General features: G+C 50.5%; 1 protein-coding gene across 8 annotated transcripts in view; it reads left to right on the top strand.

Moving 5' to 3' along the window:
- The first annotated feature begins 1,383 nt into the window (after positions 1–1,383).
- The window catches only part of LZTS3 (leucine zipper tumor suppressor family member 3), a 121,599-nt gene continuing 96,860 nt past the window's right edge, over positions 1,384–26,122 (top strand). For all 8 annotated transcript variants that reach the window (XM_039541853.1, XM_039541846.1, XM_039541845.1 and 5 more), the window contains exon 1: positions 1,384–1,593. The gene's annotated coding sequence lies outside the window, so the exon portion shown is untranslated. The remainder of the gene's footprint in view (positions 1,594–26,122) is intronic.

Here is a 26,122-nt window from a genome sequence, read left to right as displayed (position 1 = left end):
TGACCCACTTTGTCAGTGCTGCCTCCATCAGTCAATGGTGCATGTTGACGACAGTGTCAACTAACTAGATTTCATGGTGGCCTGAGGGTCCTTCATTCTGTTGATGCAGCTGCGGTTGGGTGACCCAGCAAGCACTGCAAATGCTAGAAGTTTCATCGTTTAAAAGACAGACTGTGCAGAGGAATGAAATTCAACTCCATGCAGAGGGCTAGCATGTACTTCTGCACCATGTACATCCCTAGGAGCAACTCTGGAACCCTGGCCATGTGGCATAAGCATCATCCTATATCACCTGGGTGAGGTTCTATATGCAGTGGCGTCCAAACCCCACTCTGCTTATACACACGTATGAGTGGTGCACTAGAAACCTAAGATTAACCCAAGCCACCCGTTAACATTAGGGATAGAATCCCAGTCCTCTGCTCTAATCAATAGCCAAGCCTGCCTCTAACGTGGTAGCATCCCTATAAAGCTGATTTAAAAATAAAATAGCTTAGTGGGGGCCTTATCCTCTCTGGTCAACTTTCAGTGCATGTCAAATGCGATTTCCCATAAGAGCCCCAACACTTTAGGATCTGGGTGCACTTAATTCATGCCCGTCAGGCATGAAACAGCTATTGTCCCCATTTTACAGCTGCAGAACTGAGGCAGAGAGAGAGAGAGAGAGACTAAGGTCGAATCAATTGGAGCTGGGCACTGAGGTGCTTTTGAAGATCCCGCTGGGTGCCTATCCGCATCTGTCGGCTCCTAAGTAAAAATTGGGTGCTAAGGGTATGTCTACACGGCATTGTAAACCTGGACTCAGCTTGGAGCCCAATCTGCCCCAATCATCCACCTACCAAGCTCTCTAATTTGGGTCAGCAGGCACACAGGCCTTAACGGGGAGAGTGGCTCAGAGCCCCAGGCCAAGCCCTGTCATTTTGCAGGGTGGGCAGGGCTCAAGCCACAGCCTGGGGTCAAAGGTCTGCATAGCGCAGCATGGCAGCGTGAGACCCAGATCCAGCAGCTAGAAACCCAGGTTTACCATGCAGCCAGGAAACCATGTCCACCAGCCGGGATCCCACAGAGCAGGGTTCCCAGGGCAGCCTCGACCTCCCCTGAGCAGTGACTTGCCCCGGGCATCTGGGGCAGTGGTAGGATTCGAATCCAGGTCACCTGCATCCCCGTCACGTGCCCTAAACCACATTTGGCTCCGTGCAAACGCCTCGCGTGGCTGGGCGCCGCGGGGGGGCGAATCAGCTGCTAGTCTGGGGGCCGGAGCGGGAAGGGTTAAAGGGAAGGAGCCCCGGCACGTCCCACCCTCCGCGCCTCTCCCCGGCTCTGTTAGGCTGCCGGTGGGCCGGGGGCTGGCTGCTTTTTGCCGCAGGAAGGGGGGAACGTGGCTGCGAGCGGGGAGAGGAGCCGAGACCCCCTCAGACTGCGAGGAGCCGGCGGGATCGGCCAGGCGGCTGCAGCCCTGCGCGGAGCCGGAGCCGCTGATTGATTATTTTCTATTGCGGTGCCCGCGTTGTGTGTCTGTCTGTGGCTCCGCCAGGGAGGGAATAACCCATCCGGAGGCTGGATCCAGGCAGCAGCGCAACATTCCTGCCAAGAGTAAGGCTGGGGGGGGCTCCTACCTTTCCCCCACGCGCGGGCATTTTGGGGGGTGCCTGGGGGGGAAGGTGTGTGCTGGCTGGGGCAATGCACTTCCATGCAGGCGCTGGTGCAGCCTGGAGAATTGCATGGGAAAGGGGGGTGCAAATCTGGCGCATCTTGGAAAACCTGTATGGGGGGGTGGCTTTGTGGGCCAGCACCCTGGTTGTAGCCATCAAATCAACCACTTTAGGGAGGGGGGAGGATTTGGGGGGGTAGCTGCGATGTCTGCTGTGGAGAAATGTTTGTGCCTAAGGTAACACATCATGTTTTTTTGGTTTGGGTTTTTTTTTTCTCTCTGCTGTGTCCATTTGGAAACAACCACCACCCAAAATATAAACGGGGGGAGGAGGGAAACTGCTTGTCAGTGGTGGTTGGTGTCAGTCTTTGCGATGATGTCACGAGTGGGGTTCAGTCCAGCAAGTGAGATGCTGGCGTGTGGGTGATTAACATGTGCTAGCTGTGAATTATGTCATCTGCCTCTTGTGCACTGTGTTAGACTTTAGCAGCAGCAGCAGGGGGTATTGGGGCGGAGGGGGGCAGGAAGAGCTCAAGGCCTTTCGCAATAAGGAAAGCGGGTATTTTAATCCAGCAGAGCAGGGATGATTTAACAAGGCTCTAGAATATAGATTTGGGGAGGACCCCAAACCTCTCTGTTATCTGCCTTACTATTCCAGTTCATAGTCTGGGTGTTGGATCTGCTAGTGTTTTAATCCCTTGCCTACTGGGAACCCCAATAGACCATGTGTGCACCTGCACCCTCGTAGTCCTGTATGTAACCAGCTACCTCCTCAGCTGGGGTGTCAATCCATGGGGTTGTGGATCTGGCCCTGCACAGAGGCATTGGAACAATTTGTAGAGCGGGGATGCTGAAAGCCATTGAACAAAACTGTCAGCCCTATATATGATGGGAGCTGTGCATTCGATTGCTGCTATTGCTTCAAGCCAGGGGGTGCTGCGGCTGCACCCCTAGTTCCAGCTCCCCTGCCCTATATGCCCTACATGTGAAGGAAAAGCAAAAATAAGTTGCTGCCCTGAACGAATGCTTGCCTTCCATGTCTCGGCTGGGTACGGGCAGGTGCCTGGGGTTGGCATGAGTTCCCAGCTTGGTTTCAGAGCTGATCTCCCGAGGAGAGAGCAGGGCAGCAGCCTGACTGCAGTGCAGCAGGCAGGAAGAGAAGCTAGCGCTGCTGCGGCTGGCTCCTGCTTGCTTTCACACCACCCCTGGCTCCCTGCATGATGTCAGCACTGGCTGGGGCACCCGGGTCAGCTGCAGATGAGCAGAGGGGAGCCCCCTCCTGTGGCATTGGCTTTTCTGGGAATGAGCGCACATGTGTTTTGCGGGGGGGGGGGGGGGGGCGGGATTTAATGCCAGACGGCAGGGCCTCGAGCCCCGCAATCTCTGTGGCTGTGAGAGAGGGAGAGGTGCTGGGGATCACCCCTGTCAATATGCAGGCTTGCTGCAGCCAGCTCCTCTCTCCAGATCTAGCACCGCTGCCTTGTGTGGGCACCAACAGTAGGGTTTGGTACCACCTCGCTGCCACTCATGGCCAGCAGCAGTGCCTTGGTGGGGGAGGGGGAAACCTGACCGATTTTTAAACCATCCCAGTGGCTCACGTTCTCCTGCCATGGAGCAGAAGGGAGCTAGGCTCTTTGGTAAACTCCCCATCTAGCCTGAATAAGGGCAGGTGCAGATCAAGGAAAGGCCTCATGCGGTTATAGATCATAGTCTGTCTGGCCAGCTGGCTTGTAAACTCCTTCAGGCAGGGACTGAGCCTTGCACGCTGCCACTGCCTGGTAAATGATCAAAAGCCCATGACCGGGCCGCCCACTGTTGATAGGTGCAAATCATGAGCTGTTATGTTTAAAGAACCCTTGACAATTATGAATATCCTGCCTTGAGGATCCCGCATTTAGGGCTGTTGACGATCCCCAAGGAAAGAGGGCTGTGAGAATAGCGTACGAGTGCCATTTTTTTGGGTGTATGTTAGGTGTGTCTTCCATCACCGTGGGCCACTTACAGACTTGAGGGGGCGGGGAGGGTTTACCCTCTATTATAAGTAGAGAAATGAGAACAGGCAGGTGTGTTCCAGATCCGGATCTCGGCAAAGGGGGCTACTCTGTGTTTACACAGAATCGGATCGCCTCTTTAATTGGGAGTGGGGGCAGGGGGAATTATGCTAGCAATGTATTTAATTTAACATTGGGAGTAACTGAGCTAAATTTGAGCATGGGCCTGGGCACCACAGCTCCTGGGCTCTATTCCTCGCTCTGCCATTGCCTCATTGCGTGACCTTAAGTAAGTCACTTAGCCTTTCTCTGCCTCAGTTTCACCATCCATAAAATACTTACCAACCTCTCCTGGGTGTAATGTTACTATTTATCTGTATTACAGAAATCTCTAGAGGCCTCACTCAAGGATCAGGGACCCATTGCACTAGGCATTGTAATTAATACTTGCTTTTGAGATCTTCAGATGGAAGATGCTATAAAATATTTATTAATAAAAAGGACAATCAACTCCCCACCAAGCAGTGGAATGGTGTCGCTATTTCAGCTAGTCTGTTCTGCGTAGGTTCTCCTTCTCTCATCACTATGGTATCTAAGGACTTTCCAGGAGTGCATTAAGTGATGTGACTAACATCTGTCACATGTGGTTCATTCATTTTTTCTCTTGTCCTCTCCCCAGGGGGAGAATTGTATGTGCAGCGTAGTGTTGTTGCCTGTTTATATATGCGCACAGTGCTAGGGGCTATATGATTTCACATGCCCCTGTATAGAATGCGACAAGATCATCTGAGTTCAACTTAATTGTGGAATTATTTCCTTGAAACATTTGAAGGCTGTTCTTTGGAAAACAGAGGGTACAGTTATAGGCTATGGTCCTGCAACCCTCTTACATGAGTAATTCTTCAGCAGTGACACCAATGCTCCTATTTGGGTGAGGAAAGGTTTGCTTGTGTTAACGAGGCATGCAGGATAGGGCTCATATGTTTTCTTGCTCTGGTAGGCCCTATAAATTCACAAATACATTATCCAGGTGCACAGCTGCAGAGACCTGGTTCAATGGTCCAGTGGTTATGACACTTGCTAAGGTTGTGGGAGAGGGGGGTTTGATTCCCTGCTCTGCCATGGACTTCCTGTGTGACCTTCGGCAAGTCACTTAGCCTTCCTGTGCCTCAGTTTTCCCATCTGTAAAAGGGGTGGTAGCAGCGCCCTACCTCACAGGAGTGTTATGAAGATAAATATATTAAGATTATGAAGCACTTTGAGACTTACCGATGAAAGGTGCCGTCTTAGAAATAGGCATCGTTAAGAGTAATTGGAGGAGAGTTACTATAAACATCCTCTTTCAACTATCAAAGTTAAAGCCTGGCCAGACAAAAATCATCATGCAACAAACAAGCTAGTGGGAACCTGCCCCCTAATGGATGGAATTGGAACTGCCCACTGTATCCGAGGCCCTATCCTGCTGATTGTTAGCAGAGATTCTTCTTTCGCTCAAGTGGATCTGAGTTCTGTCCCCGTGAATACCGTGAAGCCCAAGGGTGTGGAACAGCATATGGAGGGGACCATAGGTGGGGGGAGGCCTTACCACTGCCCCCCACTTCCTGGGACTCCACAAAGGGATCTCTTTGTAGAGTCTGGATGTGGGTGGGGGAGAGGGGCAGAAACAAGGTAAGCCCGGGGTGGAGAATGGGCAGTTTGGGGGTTGAGGCTGGACGCGTTGTACACTCTTCATCCCACCCCCATGCAGCCTTGTGGCAATGATCCTGAGAAGGTTTTTTACAGAGTCTCCATGCTAAGGAAGCCCCTTGTGAGGACAGTCCCATGGGCCCCCATAACCAAGAGAAACCCTGGAAGCGAGGCTTGCAGCGAAGCTGAACTAGCCAGGATTGGCTCTAAGGGCCATAGCGCTAATGCAGCATCACAGGCTCTTATTTACTGCAGAACCCTGCATCTGCTGGGGACAGGGCCATCATGGCTTGTTCCGTTGGGGGTGGGGAACGCCCATCCCAACTCCCAGAATGGCGTTGAGGGGAAAACAGAGTGACCCCCTGTTGGAGTGGAGGATCCGGCCTTGACAGAACTGCTAGAGAGACCCGGTTCTCTAGGGGGATGTCACCATCCCGGGCTCCAGTCCTGCAGCCCTCTTGCCGTGAGTTGGGACTGCAGGAGGGGGCCGGTGGCTTGCCAACTCCGAGGAGGAGGGGGTGCGAGATGCAGGCGGCTTGTTTGATCGTCCCAGGTAAAAGTGGCTGAGAACTTCTAAACCGAGCAACTTCACGACAGAGGAAGGTCAGTGTTGAAATTACACCGTTGGAGCTCTTAGACGGGTTGAAATTTTACTGGTTTTAGTAGGAGGGGAAAGGGACATGGAGGAGCAGGAGAAGCACAGACACTGACGATGTGCAAAGAGCTGTCAAATGCATCCAGGAAATAAATGGCTGGGGAAAAAAGAGAGGGATATTTTCCCCCTCTAATCGTTCTCAGTTACAGTCATCCTACGTGTTACTTGGCATAATAGCAGGTAAATCTTAATAACAGATGCATCCAAAATATGATAAGGGGCACTTCTCTGAGACTCTGGGTGCTCCTGTCTCAAGTGATTCAACTAAAATGACATCTCCCGCAACCTCCCGAGCTCTCCACACCCCACATACACGTTGGATTTCTCCGAGGGAAATGTAAATTCTGAGTTGGGGTCCCTTCAATTCTCACACATCTCTGAGGGTAAACTGAGGCCCAGAGACGTGAAATGACTTGTCCCCTGGGTCACAAAGCAGACAGGTAAGGATCTGTGATGCTATACTCGCTCTGCGACCCATAGGGCCAATCCCAGCCAGTCTGGCTCCACTGCGAGCAAATTCAGACGGGAAATAAGGTGTAATTTTTTAACACTGAAGGTAGTTGTGGCAATGGTTAATTTGCCAAGGATTGTGGTGACTTCCCCACCGCTGGCAATGTTTAAATCAAGACTGGATGGTTTTCCTAGGCATTGTTTTGGGCAGTTCTCTGGCCTGTGTTCTACAGGAGGTCAGATGAGACGAACTGGTCCCTTCTGGAATCTGAATCAAAGCCGTTTGGGTATCCTAGTCCCTGCTCTTGCTCCTTGAACCCAGGGCCGCATCACACACTGTTTGCCCTCCGCTCATGCTGAAGTCAGTGAGTGTTCAGGGCCCAGAGTTCGGCCCCACTCCACTCCATCTTCTTAGAGCCTCCACTGGCTAAACCAGCTCCCAGGCAATCCACCTTGGGCGTAGGAGAATCCCTGGGTACGCTAGAGCAGCCCTACAACACCATGGTTGCTGGCGCTCTAGTACAGTGGCCGTGGCTAGGGCGCTCCCTTGCACTCTGGCTAGTCCCAGCTGACGAAATGGCCTCGAGGGGCCGCAGGCAGCTGGGCGCCAGTTAAAGCGGCCCTGAGGCCGGAAGCAATTCAGCACCTTGTAGGATGAGCCCTGTCTGTTGTGTGTAGCTGACAGACTGCTGGCGGCAAAGAGCCGTCCGATCCCCTGCGGTGCTCAGAGGAGCTTTCGGTGGGGAATTTTAGATGCGGATTAAAAGATTATTGCTCTAGCTGTGGCGGTTGTGGCTCAGTGCCCCAGGAGAAGGAAAGCAAAGGTATCCCAGTGATACTGACCTGATCAGGTATTCAGTGGGCTTCTCGCGTGAGGCCGTTTGGGAAAGGGATTTTCTCCATTTCCCTCTATCCATGTTGACCCCGATGCTCACTGGGAAGTGAACATGACAAGCCTTAAAGGGAGGATTACGACGATGGCCCCTCCACGATTAGGAGAATGTTCATTTGATCAGATGGCTTAGTATCATGGCTGTGGTGTCAGGCCCGCTCAGTGGCAGGTTGGAGGCCGTCTAAGGGAAAACGCAGGTGCTGCCGGAAGTGGTGTGGGCGGTTCATTAGGTGGTGCTCTTCCCTCTGTCTGTGAATCAGCACCACCGCTGGCATTGTGCTAGAGGTGCTGTGCTCCTCGAGGTGACCTCTTCCTGATGGCTGGGTGATCTGAGGAATGGAAGCCTAATGGGCATCCGAACTCCCCAGGGATACGTTGCAAGGATAGGCTATCGACATGGCCACTCTGGGTTTTTATGTTCTGCCTCCTGGAATCCCCTCCCGCAGTTTCAGTTGAATATGGATTTCTTCTAGACTCCGGAATCTGGCCCTGTGTTAAGAGACCCACGTGGTTCCCACAAAACAAGAGTTGGGGGGACGAATGTAGGACAAAAAGGAATGGGAAGGAAAAGCAGGTGATGACCCATATCCCACGAATCAAGGGCTCACTCCAACTCCTTGACCAAGAGGCCTAAGGTCTGATCCAATTCCAGTGAAGCCAGTGGAAAGACTCCCATTGACTTTACTGAGCTTTGAGCTGCATTTGACGGCAGGTGACTTCTCCATGAGCTTAATTCAACATCAGGCCTCGGAAAGCAATCCCGGATGGTTCGTAGGCCTTCTGAGTATACAGGAGGGTAGAACGCCCTGGTAACTTGTTGGACCGAATTCTGCCATCTGAATCTGATGCCAGAAAGAACACCATTCAACTCCCAATTCCCAGCTTGAGTTTTCAATGTCAGCAATTCCATCATGCTCCCTCCCCCTGAAGCTTCTACTGACAATCCGAGCACATTTCCTGTGGAAGGTGTTGCAAAATGACAAAAGATTTCAGTACAGCTTAATGGTCACTGAGAGGCGATAGCAGGACTCCCAACGAATTACGGAGGAGAGTGGCTGGTGTCCATTAGCGTGTCTATCTCAGCGGAATGGGACAGAGAAATCCGCAACCTCTTTCATAGCACGGAGCCCATCTTACTAGAGAGAATGCTTAGTAGACCAACTCCCCCTCTTGTGATCAAATACCATCCCTGACACAATCCCAATAATTCCTCACATGGAAGCAGGTTTAATAATCATGAGTCCTTATCCCCACAATCATGAGATCATCTTCAATCAGAAAGGTTGGCCTTGTCTTTGCCCATTTCCCCCCTTTCTTCTCCCCCCCAGCCTTTAGGGTGTGCTTGCTTCATGTTTTCAAGCTTTTTTCTGCAGTTACTAGCCCTTGTGGCTATCTCTTCCTTAAATGAAAGCTGACGTGGAATCCTGCTAGTGCATGGAAACAGCTGGGGCTTCACGAAAAACACTAAAAATCATGAGGCTCATGATCAGATTGCAAGAGTTGGCAACACTGTGTAGGAAAAGGAGATATTTTTAGTTGTCTTTTAATGTGATGAAGCAGGATATAAGAAGGACATGAACACCATGCGGCCAGCCAGCATTTCCTGGTCTGTGGACCACAGCTTGAGACCCTCTGGAATAGCAGATGCGGGGGGAAAGGCATGGCTTCGGGACTGCGGGTGGAGAATAAGACTGAATTTTCTTACAAAGGCTGATCATAGCTTTCATGTGCCCCAGGGCTCTCCATTGGATGGAAGGTCAAATCTTATCTGCGTTGCCCTCCAGTGACTGGAGGCCTACAAGGAATCGATTACTCCAATATTACTCCTAGCTACTCCAGAACCTCCCTTAGCTCAAGGAGCAGGGTCCTGAATCACTGGGGCAGACTGCTTTGGGTTGTAGATCCCATGAAGCATGTGTGCAGTAGAGCTTAAAACCAGGATGCATGTATAGATGCAGCCACAGGTTCATTCTACTGTCCTTGGTCGCTAACCTGAGCTTCACCGCCAAAGAGCCGACCTCTGTTTCACTTCAACAGGGCAACTCCCCAAGCCTGCTTCTAGCAGATTTGCACTGCATTTGAGATTCACTGAGGGCAAAGATAAAGCTCTTGCTGACGGTACAGCCCAGCAGTGTATGAACAGATGAGTAGCCCCGGCTTCTTTTAGATTCTCGGGGCCAAATCGTGGTCTTGATTACGCTGGCACAGATCAGAAGTAATTCTGTCACTCAGAGGACAGAGCCCCTTTGTCTTACTTTGTACCCAGCTGGGAAGAAATGTGATCGTATTATTGACACGCTCTGCTCTTCCCACAAGCAGTCTCACAAATATTTATTAGCTGGAGAAATTACTTGGCAGCGCCAGAGCCAGCTTATGTAATGCTAGGAGCTTTTAACTAGATGTGTCATGAATTACCCAGTTCCACTGGTACCTGGCCCAGTGACATGTTTTCCTGCAGAATCAAAACAGCAGCACTAATGATCTGAGCCAGGAAAAACAAAGATCCGCAATTTCTTCTCTTTTGTGTCCGTCACCTAGTGACTGCCGGTGGAAATTGGTTCCGGGCAGCAACAGATCAGCCTCTACAAGACCTTGTCTGCTGGGGTATAAACCACTAGGAGTGGTTTTAGTTTTGTAAGCGAGGTGATAGAAGCAATTTCACATTGTAGTAAACTGGCTAGCAGGTATGTGTATGCTGCCGCTGTACTCTGTTGGATAGACTCAGAAGTGCTGGACTCTGTGTCACAGGCCCTGTACTGCTAGGAGATTCTGCTATAGGTCAAGTAGTAGGGATTTCTTGTTGCCGAGTTCTCCAGATTAGTGTCACTATTGCCTGGTCCCCCTGCCCCACCCCACTGTTGTTGTTGGAATCCCTTGTCTTTTGCCACACGATAGGGTTGCAAGCTCTTTGGGACAGGATCAGTCTTTTATTGCACGTTTTGTACAGTGCCTAGCACAACGGGGCCCTGATTCCTGACTGGGAATCTAATACAAACAAAAAATGAATTTGCAGGCAGAGGGAGATCCCTCCACCCCCAGTTGGGGCCTGCCATTCTGCAGTCCATTGGTGTGTTCCACCAAGCCCCATCCCACATCTGATAGAGCAGGTGGTTAGAGCAGGCAGCTAGTAATTGTGACTCATGCCCCTGGTTCTGCCACTGTCTCTGACCCAAACCACTCTGTATTTCAGCTGCCTACTCTGTACAACAGGTAGAACTCACAGGGCTGTTTTATCAAGTGTATTATATTAGCAGGCCCCAACTGAGAGCAGGACTCCATTGTGTACAGAAAGACATACAGTGAGAGAGTACTGCCCTGGAGACCATGCAACCAAAATCAAATAGTAGAGAGGAGGTACCATTAACCCCATTTTATAGATGGGGAAAGTGAGGCACAGAGGGACTTGCCCAGGGACATCCAGAAAGTCTGTTGCAGAGCTTGGAATTTAACTCACATCTCCTGAATCCCTGGTCAGTACCTTATCCAAAGACTATCCTTCTCCTCAGGGATGATTAATACATCCACAGGGCTTAACATCAGGGGATTTCAATAAACACTGCAACTCCAATTGGGTGCTACAGAGCAGCTCCATTGCCTGTCTGAAAATGCCAGCATGCTCGTGTGCAACGAGGGGACAGGTGATGCATCCGCCAGCAAGTCGGTGCGCTTGTAAACACAGTGTGGAGGAGGCAGCTGTGGAGAGCACGCTTGCCTGTGGATGCCCAGATGGTGGATTCTTGGCTGTCTAATATTAATCTCTGGCTGCTGGAGCAGGGCGTTTTGTCTCCCAGAAGGTGGTTCACTGCAGGCTTTGGGTTTTTGCACAAGGCAAGTTGCTTTCATTGCCCTCCGGCTGCTCCACCGTAGTCCGCTCCGCTCCACCGTTCAGGCATGGTTCCTTGAGCTGAGACATTTCCTCTGACCCCCTTCCCTTCACACGCAGGGCGTGTGGGGAGCTCCGCAAGGAGATGTGGCTGGTGTCTTTGAGCAGCTGCATTCGCAGAGAGCGTGTCTGTGCAGGAGGAGGGGAAGTCTGCTCCCCAGGAGCCAATGGGTCTGTCTCTGGGGCTTACACTCTACAGTCACTGCTGCCAGGCGGCCCATCCCACGTGGCTTTAGACCTGGACCTGAATCTGGTCCCTCACCGGTGCGAATCAGGAGTCGCTCCATGTAAGCCCAGGGAGTCTGGATCAGGCCCACTATGGCATTTCTGAGAGAGGTGTGAAATCTTTGGTTATTTTCACTGTTGGTCGCCCCGTTGGACTGGAATGAGCCATTGCATCTCTAGCCACGTCTTTGAGTTACTGGACCAAACTCATCCCTGGTGGATCTCCACTGGATTGGGTGCAGTTGCACCAGCTATGGACGGGGCACAAACTCCTCCAGTCAGTATCTTTGTTTTCCTGTTAGGAACAGACAAGGGGCCGAAGACAGGTGCTCTTGAACCCGCTACCACACAGAAACCTTCTCTTCGGCCCCTTCAAGCTTCCCACAGCATCTGTCCTACCACAGGAGAATGCAAAGGTCTCTCTTGGGAGCACAGTGCAAAGATTCCCGGTGGGGGTGAGATGATGGGAACCACACGCTTTCCCAGCCCTGCCCACCTTGCTGCATCACGGCCGGTGGCAGGTGAATCCCAGGACAGATTGACCCACTGAGCTTGGCATCTCAGTGCCCCATCGAGTAGTGTTCAAGCAACATAGCGCTGCTTTTCAGCAGACTGGGCTCCTGCCCCCCTGGTTAATTTTTGAAGCATTGCTAGCAGGAAAGCCCCACTGCGGGCAGTGTCACGGCATGGCTGGCCTTTTAAAGGGAAATGCGACATTGTGAACTCACCTCCCTGGTGGGGAAGAAGAAGATGGACTGCTGGGATCAGTGAGAGAGGGGGAGAGAAACTTCACCACAGGCCTGGAGAAGGCGGCAGCTCAGGGCTGCAGCGTGAAGGAGGGTCCTGCAGGAGACCCCGAGCTGCCCGGAGAGCAGCAGAGGGGATCTGCCTGCTGGCCTCTCTGAGCCGGAGAGGGGCCAACCCAGGGAAAGTGCTGGATCCTCTCCTGGGAGGAAGGAAGGACTCCAGGTAAAAAGGCACAGAGGTGGCTGCTTGACTGACGAAAAGCCCCAGGACGGGTAGAAAATGAGTGTTGTGGTGCCGGACTTTACTTTGGGATTTCGAGGGTTGTTTTGAAGTGTTTGTAGATCAGGGACCTTCTGAGCTCCAAGAAAGCCTTTCTGGGTTAATTCCAGGGACCTCAGAGGGAAATTGAGGCAGGGCCCCCAACGCCCCCCGGCCATAAGGGAACGCTGTGGAGGACAGGCAGCCACTGACCGCCGCAAGCAGCATCCAGCAAAGGGTTCCCATTTCTCTGCTGCCGAGGTGCGCTGGAAGGAGAGCAATTGCCACACGGGGCAGTGCAAGAGAGCAGCACACAGATCTCCAGACTGAGCACCGGCCAGCCAGGTTCATCTCCTCTCTATTTTAGGATTTCCAGTGCTGCAGTGATCTGTTTTGTGACAATAGCTCCTAGCAGCCATAACTGAGACCAGGACCTCGGGTTGCTGAGCATTGTATAGCCACAGAGTTTACAGTCTAAACAGATGAGACATCCACCGGCTAGGAGAAGGCTGTGCTTTTATCCCCATTGTACAGATGGGGAACTGAGGCACACAGAGACTAAGTGAGTTGTCCACAGTCTCACAGGGAGTCAGTGGCGGAGCAAGGAAAGGAACTCCGATCTCCTGAGACCTAATCTGGTGCTTTAACCACAAGCCCCTTTATCTGCAGTATTGGTGCTCTCCTTTGCAGGGCCCTGGGTTTGGCAGACCCAGAAGGCCTTAAGGAAACTGGCTAGTCACTGTGCTGTGACTGGAGAACCCAGAGGGCAGCAGAGGCGCTGGTGAATAGCTGGAGGCATGTGTGTGTCAGATTGATGAGCCCTTAGAACACGCCTCAACTCCTGCCGCTGTAACCGGAGCGCTGCACTTTGCTCTCCTTCTCCTCCTGCCCTGTTTACCACAGGAGATGCTCGCACGGAGACTGGGAATTCTGCATGCTGACGCTGGCATTGTTCACTGGTCTGCAGCCGGGCACGTTCTGCCGTCAGTTCTGCCAGGCCAGCCATGGTGCAGTGCTGGGGCCCCCACGGGATAATGGCTCCAAAGCTGGAGGTGGCAAGCCAGAGCGAGCCGCCCGGGCAGCATCCCGAGTGCAGGGCAGGGAGTAACCCAGGGCAGAGAAGCCAGGCAGACTCGGTCACGCAGGCAGCTCCCAACCCCCACAGGAGCCCTCTCTGAGCCATGCAGCCGTGGCCCCTTCCAGGCAAGGACAAGCGGATTTTCAAAGCAGGACCTGGGTTGCCGAGGGGTGAGGAATCAGGGGGGTGCACATGGGTGGGTGTTAGCAGCTCTGGGGGAGGGAAGAGGTTCCTTGCCTTTTCTTCAGTAGCACGGCAGGGCTAGGAGTGGCTCTGAAGCAGGTTTGCACCCTCCAGGGCAGGAGGAGAGAGCAGAATGGCTTTTTGGAGGCTGGGAGAGATTCCCCGATGTCTGGGGCATCTGGTTACCCTGCTCTCCGGAGAGGCAGGGTAACATGGCAGGCTTGGTGGGGGATGGAGCCAGGAAAGTGCATGCGCTCAGCCAGCCTGCTGTCGGTTTCACTGGCCTGCAGCTGGCAGTTGCAGGGGTGATCTAAGACCCAACCTGTCGCATCTGATTCTGTAAAACTAACCAGGACGCTGGGCTGGCCCCCGAAAACGGGGCTGTTCCTGGGCAGACAGATGCCACGGCCATTCAGCACCCCTGCAGCCGGGGGGAGGTCACAGTGACCATAGCAACAGGAGTCCAAGCTAGGACTGCCCTAGTCCATGACCCGGCCCCAGCAAGCCCCTTGACAAGAGGCACTTGTCACCTCCCCATCACTGCTCTCACTCTGGCACCACCGCACGGGTAAGTTGGGCCCAGATGCACCGAGCGTTCGGATTTCTCCCTGCGAGGAGCGGTACTGTAGGTTTCCAAGTGGCTGTCGCTGCAGCCAAGGATGTGGGGTGTTCTGTTGGGGAGTGGGGAGACATAGCCAAGGAGTGGCACCAGGGGGACTGCCCACCACTTAGACTAGGAAGCAGTTCTTTAGCTGACTTGCCCATGCTTTGCCAGCCTCCTGTGCTGAAGGTCAGAGCTGACTTGTTGTTAATACGGGGGTTGAGAAGTGACACAGATTACTAGTATCAGGGGGTAGCCGTGTTAATCTGTATCCACAAAAACAACAAGGAGTCCGGTGGCACCTTAAAGACTAACAGAATTATTTGGGCATAAGCTTTCTTGGTTAAAAAACACGGTTCCTAGGTGCTCTCACTGGTTCCTAGAGGCAGCCAGGGGTGACCCAGGCACTCGCGAAACTCTGCACTTTCACAAGCAGTTGAGACAGGGTTACAGGCAGGAGACCAAACTTTAAGTGAGGCAGGAGTCAAAACATTAGCAGGTGATGCTTGGTGGCAAGAAAAGCATCCTCTTTTAAAGGAGAGCTGCAGGTTTAAAGGTGACCTGCAAGTGGCATGTACAGAACTTTATCCCTGAGAGAAAATATTCCATACAGAAAGTGTAGTGTTAATGCAATGTTTGGATTCTGGTTCTCCGGGTTCCTCTGTGGCTCCTCGTGCCAAAGTATCTGAGGAATTGCATACTCAGAAGTCAAGAGGGCAGAGTTAAGGCTGGATGTGCATCCTTAACTCTGTTCTCTATGTTCTCTAGGGCCTTTAACCTGTGTTCTCTCTGTATATACAGCTGGTAAACAATACAGTTTATAAAATGTGATAGAAATTTCATCCCTCCCAGGGAGGGATGGATAGCTCCGTGGTTTGAGAAATGGTCTGCTAAACCCAGCATTGTGAGTTCAATCCTTGAGGGGGGCCATTTAGGGATCTGGGGCAAAAATCCATCTGGGGATTAGTCCTGCTTTGAGCAGGGGGTTGGACTAGGTGACCTCCTGAGGTCCCTTCCAACCCTGATATTCTATGAAATGGTTGCACAATTCTATGAAAACTGGAATCTCTTATACCTCTGAGGAAAAATCCTACCATGCATGGCCCAAATTGGCAACGTTCAAGACTCATATCTTTAAAATGACTGAAAACCAACTTTCTTCTAATGTGATTTGATTTTTTTTGTTAAGTCTCTGAAATCTTCCAAACAAGCCAAGTGTGAAGGTTTTACTTTGGATCATTTTAAAGTGATCCAAACACAAATTTTCAAATTGGTCCATCAGCTTAGATCACCTCTGAATTTCACCCAGTTGTGCGTAGGGTGATCTCCCTGCAAGTTTTTAGAGTTCTGTTTGGTGAGAGAGTTGCTGGTGGTTATTTTGAGTCAACTTCTGTTAATTTGCTACTAATGCTGGGCTGTAGGGGAACAGTACAGTGTCCCCTGTGGAGGAAAATTAAGGCATTATCCAGGCTCATTTGCAAATTCAGTACATTTTTTGTTGGGGGCCCAGGCTTTGATGTACAGATGTCTGAAGTCAAGTTCCTAAATTCATAGATGCCTAAATAACTGGTCTGATTTTCAAAACTGCCGAGTACCCAGCAACATTCACTGAAGCATGCCAGTGCCTCGTCACAGTCCCCTTCTCGCTCACTGTCTTGATGTATGGTCCTGTCGTCCTATCCCAGAATGGAGCGTGCCAGCCATGGAGAAAAACCATTGCCGCTAGGTACCCGTAGAATCTATTTCTGTGCTTTTCCAGGGCATTTGGCTGACCCTCCCCGGAAGATCTGTGTACCTGCAGAAGTGCCAATATTTCTGACTGCTTGAGGAGTCCTGTTACATTTCTTTTAAAATAAATACAGGTATAATAGACGACCTGGGCATACATGGACTTAAGATAAAAAGGATCTCAAAGTCCTTTACAACTTATGAGGCCAAATCCTGCTTACTGTAAGAGCGCTGTCCTGCTGGCATGACTAAATCTAGGGTTGGCGAGAGAAACTCACCCATGTAAGGGCCACTTAGAGTATGTCTACACAGCAACTGAACACCCATGGCTGGCCCAGGTCAGCTGAGTCAGGCTTGTAGAGCTTCGGCTGCAAAATTCCTGTGTAGACGTTCAGGCTTGGGCTGGAAGCTGAGCTCTGGGAGTTTCCTCCCTCCCAGAGTCTCGGATCTTGGGCTGGAGCCCAAGCCTGAATGTCTACACAGCAATTTTTAGCCCCACAACCGAAGCCCCCCAAGCCGGAGTCAGCTGACATGGGCCAGCCACAGCCATGCTGCAGGTCTTTTATTTCAGTGTAAATGTATCCTTAGCTCCCATGTCAGGACTATTTTGAGGGCTTAAGTGAGACTTAAGTTATAGACAGACCTGGTGTTGGGCCCCCTGCACAGGGTTTAATTACATGTGGAACTGGCAAATGTCTCCTTGAAATCTCTCTCTACTGAAAGGGGGGAGAAAAGTTCTGTTGTTAATTAACATCCCAGGTTTCACGGTGATGGGCGCCATGACGACACTGTTCAATATTTGCATCGCAGTAGCCCCAGGGTGCCCCCATTAGGGATCAGGCCCTCATTGTGCTCAGAGCTGTACGAACACACTTCATGAAACACAGTTGCTCCCCAAACACCTACCGTGGAGAGAGAGTTCTGGATCCACTTTTAGGTCCTGATTCAGGGAAAGAACTTGCTTGATTTCAATGGGACTTAAGCATGTGCTTAATTTTAAATATGTACTTGAGTGCTCTCCTGAATGGGAGCCCTAACAAGCATCTAGAGGCCTACTAAGCATGTGTGTGTGTCTGCTAATGTGTCGCATAAGGAATTTTGCAAGGCATGAAATTTGTTGTTTGAAAACAAAATATTAGGAGATGAATGTTTATTAAATAGTGCAGTGATCAAATGTGTCATTTCTGCATCTGTTATGGATCTGGATTATTTTGGTTTTGCTTTGGCTGTCATTAAATTTCGAACTACTGTGAGCGTGTGAGACACTTCCTCTTCTTGCTGCTGCCAAAGACCTTCTAACAGGATTAGGAACCACTCCTGCAAAGACTGTTGGTCCTACATAGCTTGACCCTGGGGGGTAGTTCCATGATGCTGCTTGTGTGAATGAAGTTCCTCGAGGTGAATCAGTGTTTGCAGGGATGGAACCCTGGTAAGCCCTGAGCCTGCTACTCTCACACACAGGCTTCTCTCCCTCATCTGAGCAGCCAATAGGACTACTCACATAAGTCGTGTTAAGTAGTGGGGAGGGATAGCTCAGTGATTTGAGCATCAGCCTGTTAAACTCAGGGTTACGAGTTCAATCCTTGAGGGGGCCATTTGGGGCAAAAATCTATCTGGGGATTGGCCCTGCTTTGAGCAGGGGGTTGGACTAGTTGACCTCCTGAGGTCCCTCCTAACCCTGATATTCTATGATTCGAAGTATGTGTGTAAGGTCTGTGCAGAATCGGGACCTTAAAGTAAAGTTATCAAGGCAGGGGCATCCTCTGTCCATACATTTGGACAGTGAGACCTGGGGCCTGCTAGCTGTTACAGTGCAAATAACTAATCATCAAGCTGATGGCAAAGGGCCTCCCTCACACTTACGTACCCTCAGGCCCGGTGGGGATGTGCATTCCTCTCTTCCTCCCTGGGTAGCTCCGTGGAGTCTGGCCTTCACCTCTGCACTCCTGTGGGTTTGCTGTGTTGAAGGGAGGCTGTTGGTGTGAAAGCTGGTCACTTGCAACAACAAAGATGCGTTCAGGTCCTGCCCCTGAGACTCCCTGACAGTCTGGGGTTTCCCAGTGTAGCCTGAGCCTATAATGAATGCAGATTGGTGCTCGGCTAATAAGAGGAGTGTGCTAAGGTTCTTGCCCCAGAAACAGGCACAACAGAGTCAAAACTGACAAGTTCGCTATCTTCTATGGAACCCCAGGACACGTGGTGAGGGCAAAACACCCCCTTAACCATCTTTATTGGTACAATTAATAGAGCCAAGAAAGCTCCAAACCACATCAGCCAATAGCAATGACAAAGCATTAGAGAACTCTTCAAGGAGGTTATCCCTTGCATAGCATGTGCTCCGTCACTTCTCTATTCACCGCCCCATTCTTAGAGATCTGGTGGTAAGAGCTGAAGAGACAAAGGGCCAACCCCATCTCTGACATGCCAAATGGGTCCGATGGTCCAGATCCCCAGTGCATGAAGACACATGGTAGATTATAGAACTAAAATATTAAAGAATGGAGGGCTAGCTAGCTGCTTCTTCCAGGTTCTTGCTTATATAGGGCCTGGGAATCACCATGAATATTCATATGAACACCCAACCTCCTCTGTCCATATCCAGTTTCCTCACCCTCATCATATTGGGTGCCTTTACCTGATAGGGTTTAATACGTCAGCCTGTTTATTCATTACCATATTGCTAAAGCAAGTTGGTAGTGAGAGATCTGCCAACAATCCTCTCCTAAAATATCCAAGTTTAGTATCGGTTCAATATTCCTGCAGTTGCTTAGTTTTAATTTTTCTGCCCATTTGCCTCTTAAGTTATTCCCAGTCCCCTCAAACTCTAGGGTAACTGCTGGGCCACTTTATCTGTGCGCAGGGTCATAGGCCTTTGCTTCGCTTATGGTAACTTGCTTAAGCCAGTGTCTTACAGGACGCAGGCCTGTTACTTATTGCTAAGTAAAAGAAGGCTAAGCTGGTTTTAAGGGTTGCCCCAGTCCCATTTTCCTGCTAACAGTGTTTTCCTCTCCCTGGCGTGGTGGGAAGGACTCACGGGTGAGCATTCCTTGGCTTCACTGGGAATTTCTTCCCCTTGCTCAGTTCCAAATTCTGAAGGCGAGCCCATGGACTCTGGGTTTACTCCTCTAAAAACGTGAGTGTTTATAGGCCTGGTGTTTTATAGGGAGGCCACTTGGTTTTCTCTTGCATTACGTGAGCCTTTCAAGAGTCACTGGAGCAGCTGGCCGCAAAGCCGAGCACAATAGGCTAGATCCTCAGTTGGCGTAAATTGATGTTGCTCTGTTGATTTCAATAGCATTACCCCCACTTTACTCCAGCTGAAGATTTCCCTTTTAGGGGGGATTGGACTTCTGGTCAGAAAAGGGGATTGGGTGTTGGAGCCCCTGCTTCCTGTTCCAGGCCCTGCTGCAGACTTGCTATGTGATCTTGGGCCAGTAAACTAATCACCCTGTGCCTCAGTTTCCCCTACCTGCAAAATGGCATTACCCCCACTTTACTCCAGCTGAAGATTTCCTTTTTAGGGGGGATTGGACTTCTGGTCAGAAAAGGGGACCAGTGTACGTCTACACTGGCAACTGAATAGACAAAACCTTTTTCTTTTGGCGGTGTTACTGAAATATGTCTTGAGGGCATTGTAAGGCGGAACTCAATATTTATAAGCACTTTGGGGCATGTGGATTACAGGGCAAAGCCCTGTACTGTATTGACCAATACTAAATAATTTCTTTTCCCCCTTTGTTGGCGTACTTCAGATATTTGTCACGTGTATTTTACTGTATGTGCTTTGGTTTATAGCACTTAAAGAGCCTAACTGGGTGAGTTACAGTTAGTTGCTTGTTAAAGCTGCAGATATTTTTGAAAGTCACCAAATTAAAAAAGAAGTTACCCTCCCGTTCTGTCGGTATTGCTTTCTTCCTATGCTCAGGAATGTGTGAGAGAGAGGTGTTGCTATTTCTTATCTATGAGAGAATGCTTGTGAAATAGATTACACAGCGAGCTTGGAGGGGATAGCAATCGGGTATGGTGTCTTTTTTTTCTTTGGGTTATCTCTCTGAATCCAGCCCAGGCTTGCAAGGCATGAAATGAGTCATTCCCATCTCATGGTGTTTCAGTGGCCCCTATAAGCTGCTATTCTCCATCAGATTCTTAGTAGAATGCATCCATGTCCCCAAAACCCACCCCTGTTGAGGATGCTCATTGGCTCCTTTGTTGGCAGTCTCAGCAAAAAGCGGTGTTACCAATCACTGTGATTTTTACCATGAGTCTCAGGATAGTGGGTGGTTTTTGTTTTTTTTACTTAAAGCCCCAGCTTCTGGAGTCATGTGAGCAGAGGAGAATCTCAGCTTTCATTTTTTTAATCCCGTTTCTAGCCCTCGTGGTTGCAGAGAAAATATTGAAAATGTGATCCAGGTGCGCTGTAATGGCTCTGAAGCCAGAAGACAACGAACCGAAAGTGCTTTGAAATTGTTTTGTTTTTTTAAATCTCATGTTTTTTTGCAGTTTGACTCATGGTTTTTAAACTCATAAGGCTGGCAGTAATGAGAGGCCAACAACTGAATGGAGCTTGGGGACTGAATGCCTTTCTTATCCTTACAGGTGACCCCTCTGGCTCAGAGGCAAGGCCTGTTGGGGGACAAAATGGCCGAAACAAAATGGCCGCCATTTTGGCCAATGCACCCGGGATTGAACTGGCAACTTCCAAAGCATGAGTACGCTGCTCGAGCTAAGGAGCCAGGCCATAACAGATGCAATCTGTCATCTCTCAAAAGCATTCAGTTAGCTTTAAAATTCATACAAACAAAAAAAAACAGCCACCAAGCAGTATTTCATGCACAAATAAGGGGGCTGAGGTCTGGTCCACTGCAGACACTGAGGAAAAAAGGAGAATAGTTGGTGAGGAGGGCAAATCAGACCTCTCCCTCTGTGGGGTAGATCTGTAACCTGCTCCTGGAGGGGCCGGGGGGTGAATTGAAAACGGTAGAATACCCTGTGACCCTGCAGGTCTTGCTGTCATGAGTCATGCATGCTTACGGTTGATTGGTAAGGAGGAGTCTCGGAGAGGTACATATGAGGAAACTAGAGAATTTACTCCTCCAGCCCGCTATAAATCTGCTGCTTTATATTGCAATGTGGGATGCAGGGAGACAGCAAAATGCTAAGAATAGGGCCCTTTGCCGGCACATGATTTGATTGTTTAACAGGCATTGCTCCCTGCTGGTGTTACATAATGGAGGAGCTGCTTTTTGAATGTTTAGAAGGTATTTGTCATTTTAAAGACACCGTGGCTGAGATCTCAAAGCTGCCAAAGGGATTTAGATGCCTGATTCTCTTTTTGGATGAACAAGAATTGGGCGCTGAGATGCTTTGAAAATTCCACCCGATTCACGTATTCCACATGGAATAATAAAAACAGGGTTTGTTTTTTTTTCTTGGCCTCTTACCTAAGCTCCTCAATTCAGCCTGCGGCTCAGCAGAAACTGATGGTAAAAACCCACCATACATGTGCACACAATCTCTTGAGGTGTAGCTGAACCTATAGGCTACTCAGCAGTTCCTCCAGGAAGGTGGGATGCAGAAAAGTGGCTCCTCCTCCAAAGGGAGCGAACATTCAGCAGTGTTCTTTTTACCACGTTAAATATTAATAAAAATGTGTAAATGACCTAACAAGCGTAACACTGATCTGCAGCGTGTGTAAATCAAGAGCAACGGCGCTGAACTGGTGCACGAGAGCCAGGAAGTGAAACTCATGAGCTCTCGTTGTGTCATACCTGACTTTTTTCCCTTGAAAAATAGTAAAAAAATTTAAAAAAAAATAGATCAAGTAGCTCATCCCAGTGGGGACCAGCAAAAAATCCTAATATGTTCCCCACTGCTCATTGGCATGTCCCCAGGGAGGAAAATACTTCCTTCTTTTAGGAATTTGTCCTCCAGGATCATAGTCTCACTGGTGCAAGTCCTGGGCACCACTTAAATCGTGAAAACAGGACTTAGATGGGGATTAACTGGTGCCTATATAAGCTTTGTGCTGGTCTCTGTCTCAGGTGTGAATTTCATCCAGGAATCCTGCTACTCAGCCAAAATTTCCATCTCACAACTTCACCCCACTTTTCCCTGCTTAGATAACCCTTAGCGTTGCCTCTCTTTCCCTGATTTACTTGCACAGAGGATGGTTAATGGCCCCCCCTCCCTCGCTCTCTCTTTTCGGATGCCTCCAGTCTGCCCCTGGAAGCCCAGATCTGCAAGGACTGGAACGCTCAGGCGGCTGTGAAGGGAGATCAGGTTAAAGAGAGCCGACATCTTGGTGGGAAGCCTTGAAACTCTCTTTGAAAGAGAAAGCAGAGGCTCTTGGCTGCCCTACGCCCCAGAGAACAGGCCGTACGGCGGTACTGAAGAGGCAGCCTCTCCAGCTGAAACGAGGCTTTTGTGCAGAGGAAAGTGAGCAGAATAGAGACGTCAGGCAGATTGCCAGCTTGGCTGCCAACAGCCAAGGGAATTTCGCTGGTGGTGATTAGATTTCAATTACACTTGGTTAGAGAGGGCGAGAGTTTGTGTTTGTCTCTGTCCCGGCCCTGTGACAAGCACCTGTGTCACGGGGCTTGGTGAAGGGAGGGTATGTGATGGGGAGAGTTACCCCTTCATTCTTGGCTTCCGGAAATGTGAACACGCAGCACATCACTGCGCACGCAGACCGGGCTGCATGCAGCATGGTCACTGCTCCCCAAGAGACTGGGCTGCATGAGACCCATTTCCTTGCCCCCTCAGCTGGATCTCCTGTGGGGTACGTTCCCCCCCACACAGCCGGGGTGGGGGGGTGACTGCTGCCACAAGCCTATGATTTGTGCTTGCATTTCCCAAAGGAATTTCTTGTCCATAAAAATTAAAGCAACTCACTTAATTCCAAAGAGGCTTCCTGTGGATTTCATTACGTGGCTGAATTCTGTTCTGTTTGACACCAGGCAGTAATGAGAGACCCCTCCAGGTCTGAGCAGTCTATCCACATCACCTCCTGAGGGGCCTGGCTTTCCTTCTGCATGCCTGATCTTCCATAATCTCTCCCTGCCCTGGCCCTGCTCAGATCCAGTTACCTGGTTTCTAAGTATCAGAAGGGTAATGGTGTTCGTCTGGATCTGTAAAAAGCAACAGAGAGTCCTGTGGCACTTTTAAGACTAACAGATGTATTGGAGCATAAGCTTTCGTGGGTGAATACCCACTTCGTCAGAGGCATGTAAATATAAATATGCAGGCAGGAATCAGTCTGGAGATAACGAGGTCAGTTCAGTCATGGAGGGTGAGGCCCTCTTCTAGCAGTTGAGGTGTGAACACCAAGGGAGGAGAAACTGGTTCTGTAGTTGGCTAGCCATTCACAGTCTTTGTTTAATCCTGAGCTGATGGTGTCAAATTTGCAGATGAACTGGAGCTCAGCAGTTTCTCTTTGGAGTCTGGACCTGAAGTTTTTTTGCTGCAGGATGGCCACCTTAAGATCTGCTATTGTGTGGCCAGGGAGGTTGAAGTATTCTCCTACAGGTTTTTGTATATTGCCATTCCTGATATCTGACTTGTGTGCATTTATCCTTTTACATAGTGACTGTCCAGTTTGGCCAATGTACATAGCAGAGAGGCATTGCTGGCACATGATTGCATATATAACATTGGTGGACGTGCAGGTGAATGAACCGGTGGTGATGTAGCTGTAGCTGATCTGGTTAGGTCCTATGATGGTGTTGCTGGTGTAGATATGTGGGCAGAGTTGGCATCAAGGTTTGTTGCATGGATTGGATCCTGAGTTAGAGTTGTTATGGTGCGGTGTGTGATTGCTGGTGAGAGTATGCTTAAGGTTGGCAAGTTGTCTATGGGCGAGGACTGGCCTGCTGCCCAAGGTCTGTGAAAGTGAGGGTCGTTGTCCAGGATGGGTTGTAGATCACTGATGGTGCGTTGGAGACAGGGCCGGCTCCAGACCCCAGCGCGCCAAGCATGCGCTTGGGGCGGCGTGCCACGGGAGGGCGGCAGGCAGCTCCGGTGGACCTCCCGCAGGCATACCTGCGGAGGGTCCGCTGGTCCCACGGCTCCGGTGGACCTCCTGCAGACATGCCTGCGGAGGGTCCGCTGGTCCCGCGGCTCCGGTGGACCTCCCGCAGGCACGTCTGCGGGAGGTCCACCGAAGCCGTGGGACCGGCGACGGCCAGAGCGCCCCCCGCGGCGTGCCGCCCTGCTTGGGGCGGCGCAATTCCTAGAGCCGCCCCTGGTTGGAGAGGTTTTAGCTGAGGACTGTAGGTAATGGCCAGTGGAGTTCTGTTGGTTTCCTTCTTGGGCTTGTCTTGTAGCAGGAGTCTTCTGGGTACACGTGTAGCTCTGTTGATTTGTTTCCTTATTTTCTTGTGTGGATATCGTAGTTTTGAGAGTGCTTGGTGAAGATCTTGTAGGTGTTGGTCTCTGTCTGAGGGGTTGGGGCAGATATGGTTGTACCTCGGCGCTTGGCTGTAGACGATGGATCGCATGGTGTGTCTGGGGTGGAAGCGGGAGGCCTGAAGGTAGGCATAGCGGTCGGTGGGTTTTAGGTATAGGGTGGTGTTAACGTGACCATCACTTATTTGTACTGTGGTGTCTAGGAAGTGGACCTCCTGTGTAGATTGGTCCAGGCTGAGGTCGATGGTGGGGTGGAAGCTGTTGAAATCGTGGTGGAATTCTTCCAGAGTCTCCTTCCCATGGGTCCAGATGATGAAGATGTCATCAATGTAGCGTAAGTAGAGAAGGGGCGTGAGTGGACGAGAGCTGAGGAAGCGTTGTTCCAGGTCAGCCATAAAAAATGTTGGCATAGCGTGGGGCCATGTGGGCTGTACCTGTTTGAAAGCCAGCCCAATCCTGCTAGTACCTGGAAACATCTGTGATCAGAGAGCCCCCCATTTCAGTGTAGAACTGATCTGGTCCATTTCTCATGTCCCAAGAATCCAGCGCTTAGATATGAAGGGGCCAAGTGCCTCAGATGCACCCTAAATAGGTAGATGCTGGTAGGTTAGAAGAATCTACTCAAAGCCTCTATTCATTTTCTGGATTGGCACAATGCACGCAGCTTAATGTACCATCTGGGCTCTCCATCCCTCACCTCAACTACTGCAACTTCTTCCCCTGTGGCCATGCCAAATCCCATCCTCCCTCCCTTAATCTTTGCTGCTGCTGAGTTCACTTTCCTGGCTCATCAGTCTGACCACATCGCCCGTCTCTGTGCATCACTCCTTGGCCCCCACCTTCCTGTCGCATCAAACCCAAATGCTTATCCCTTTCCGGGCCCTTCACTGCCTGTTTGCATCTGACGTAGCCTCCCTCATACGCTATCGAGACGGCAGCGCTGCTCCACCAGTGATGCCAGCTGTCCTCACTTAGAGCCCTGCAAGTCTGCGGATATCTGCAGACCAGGTCTGCGGCTCGCAGATTGGATGTGGATACAAATTGTGTATCAACACAGGCCTCTAGTCATCACCCATGTATTGCCCTTTTGGGCAGAAACCTCTGTTTTCTTCTGTGCCACCCCCAGCGCATGGAAAGAGCTCTCAGTAAATATCCACAGAGCCATGTCATAGAATCATAGACTATCAGGGTTGGAAGGGACCTCAGGAGGTCATCTAGTCCAACCCCCTGCTCAAAGCAGACCAGTCCCCAGACAGATTTTTGCCCCAGATCCCTAAATGGCCCCCTCAAGGATTGAATTTACAACCCTGGGTTTAGTAGGCCAATGCTCAAACCACTGAGCTATCCCTCTCCTCAATGTCCTTGTCCTTGTCCTCCTCCCAATCCCTCCTCCAAACTCTCCTCTGCTGCGATGGCTAGAAAAAACATTGCCCAGGGTTAGGCAGCTGGTGCACTCTGACCACTGCTGTTCATGCTGGCTAATACCATCTCCTTGTCACTTTGTGCTGTCTGCTGTGTCCACCTATCAGCTACATCCTCCTGTCTCACTTTATACTTGGATCGTGAGTTCTTTGGGGCCTATTTAAACAGACTTGTGTGGTTTTATTAAAAAAAAATCCCCGAATGTTCATAGGAATAAAACCTTAGACTCCATTAACAACTGACTGTAACTTCCGCCCCTCCCCCTCCAC

This window comes from Mauremys reevesii, linkage group 5 (assembly GCF_016161935.1).
Source record: "Mauremys reevesii isolate NIE-2019 linkage group 5, ASM1616193v1, whole genome shotgun sequence".
In the NCBI taxonomy this organism is placed as follows: domain Eukaryota; kingdom Metazoa; phylum Chordata; order Testudines; family Geoemydidae; genus Mauremys; species Mauremys reevesii.
Note: the sequence above shows the minus strand (reverse complement) of the source record. Positions and strands in the feature narration are given on the sequence as shown.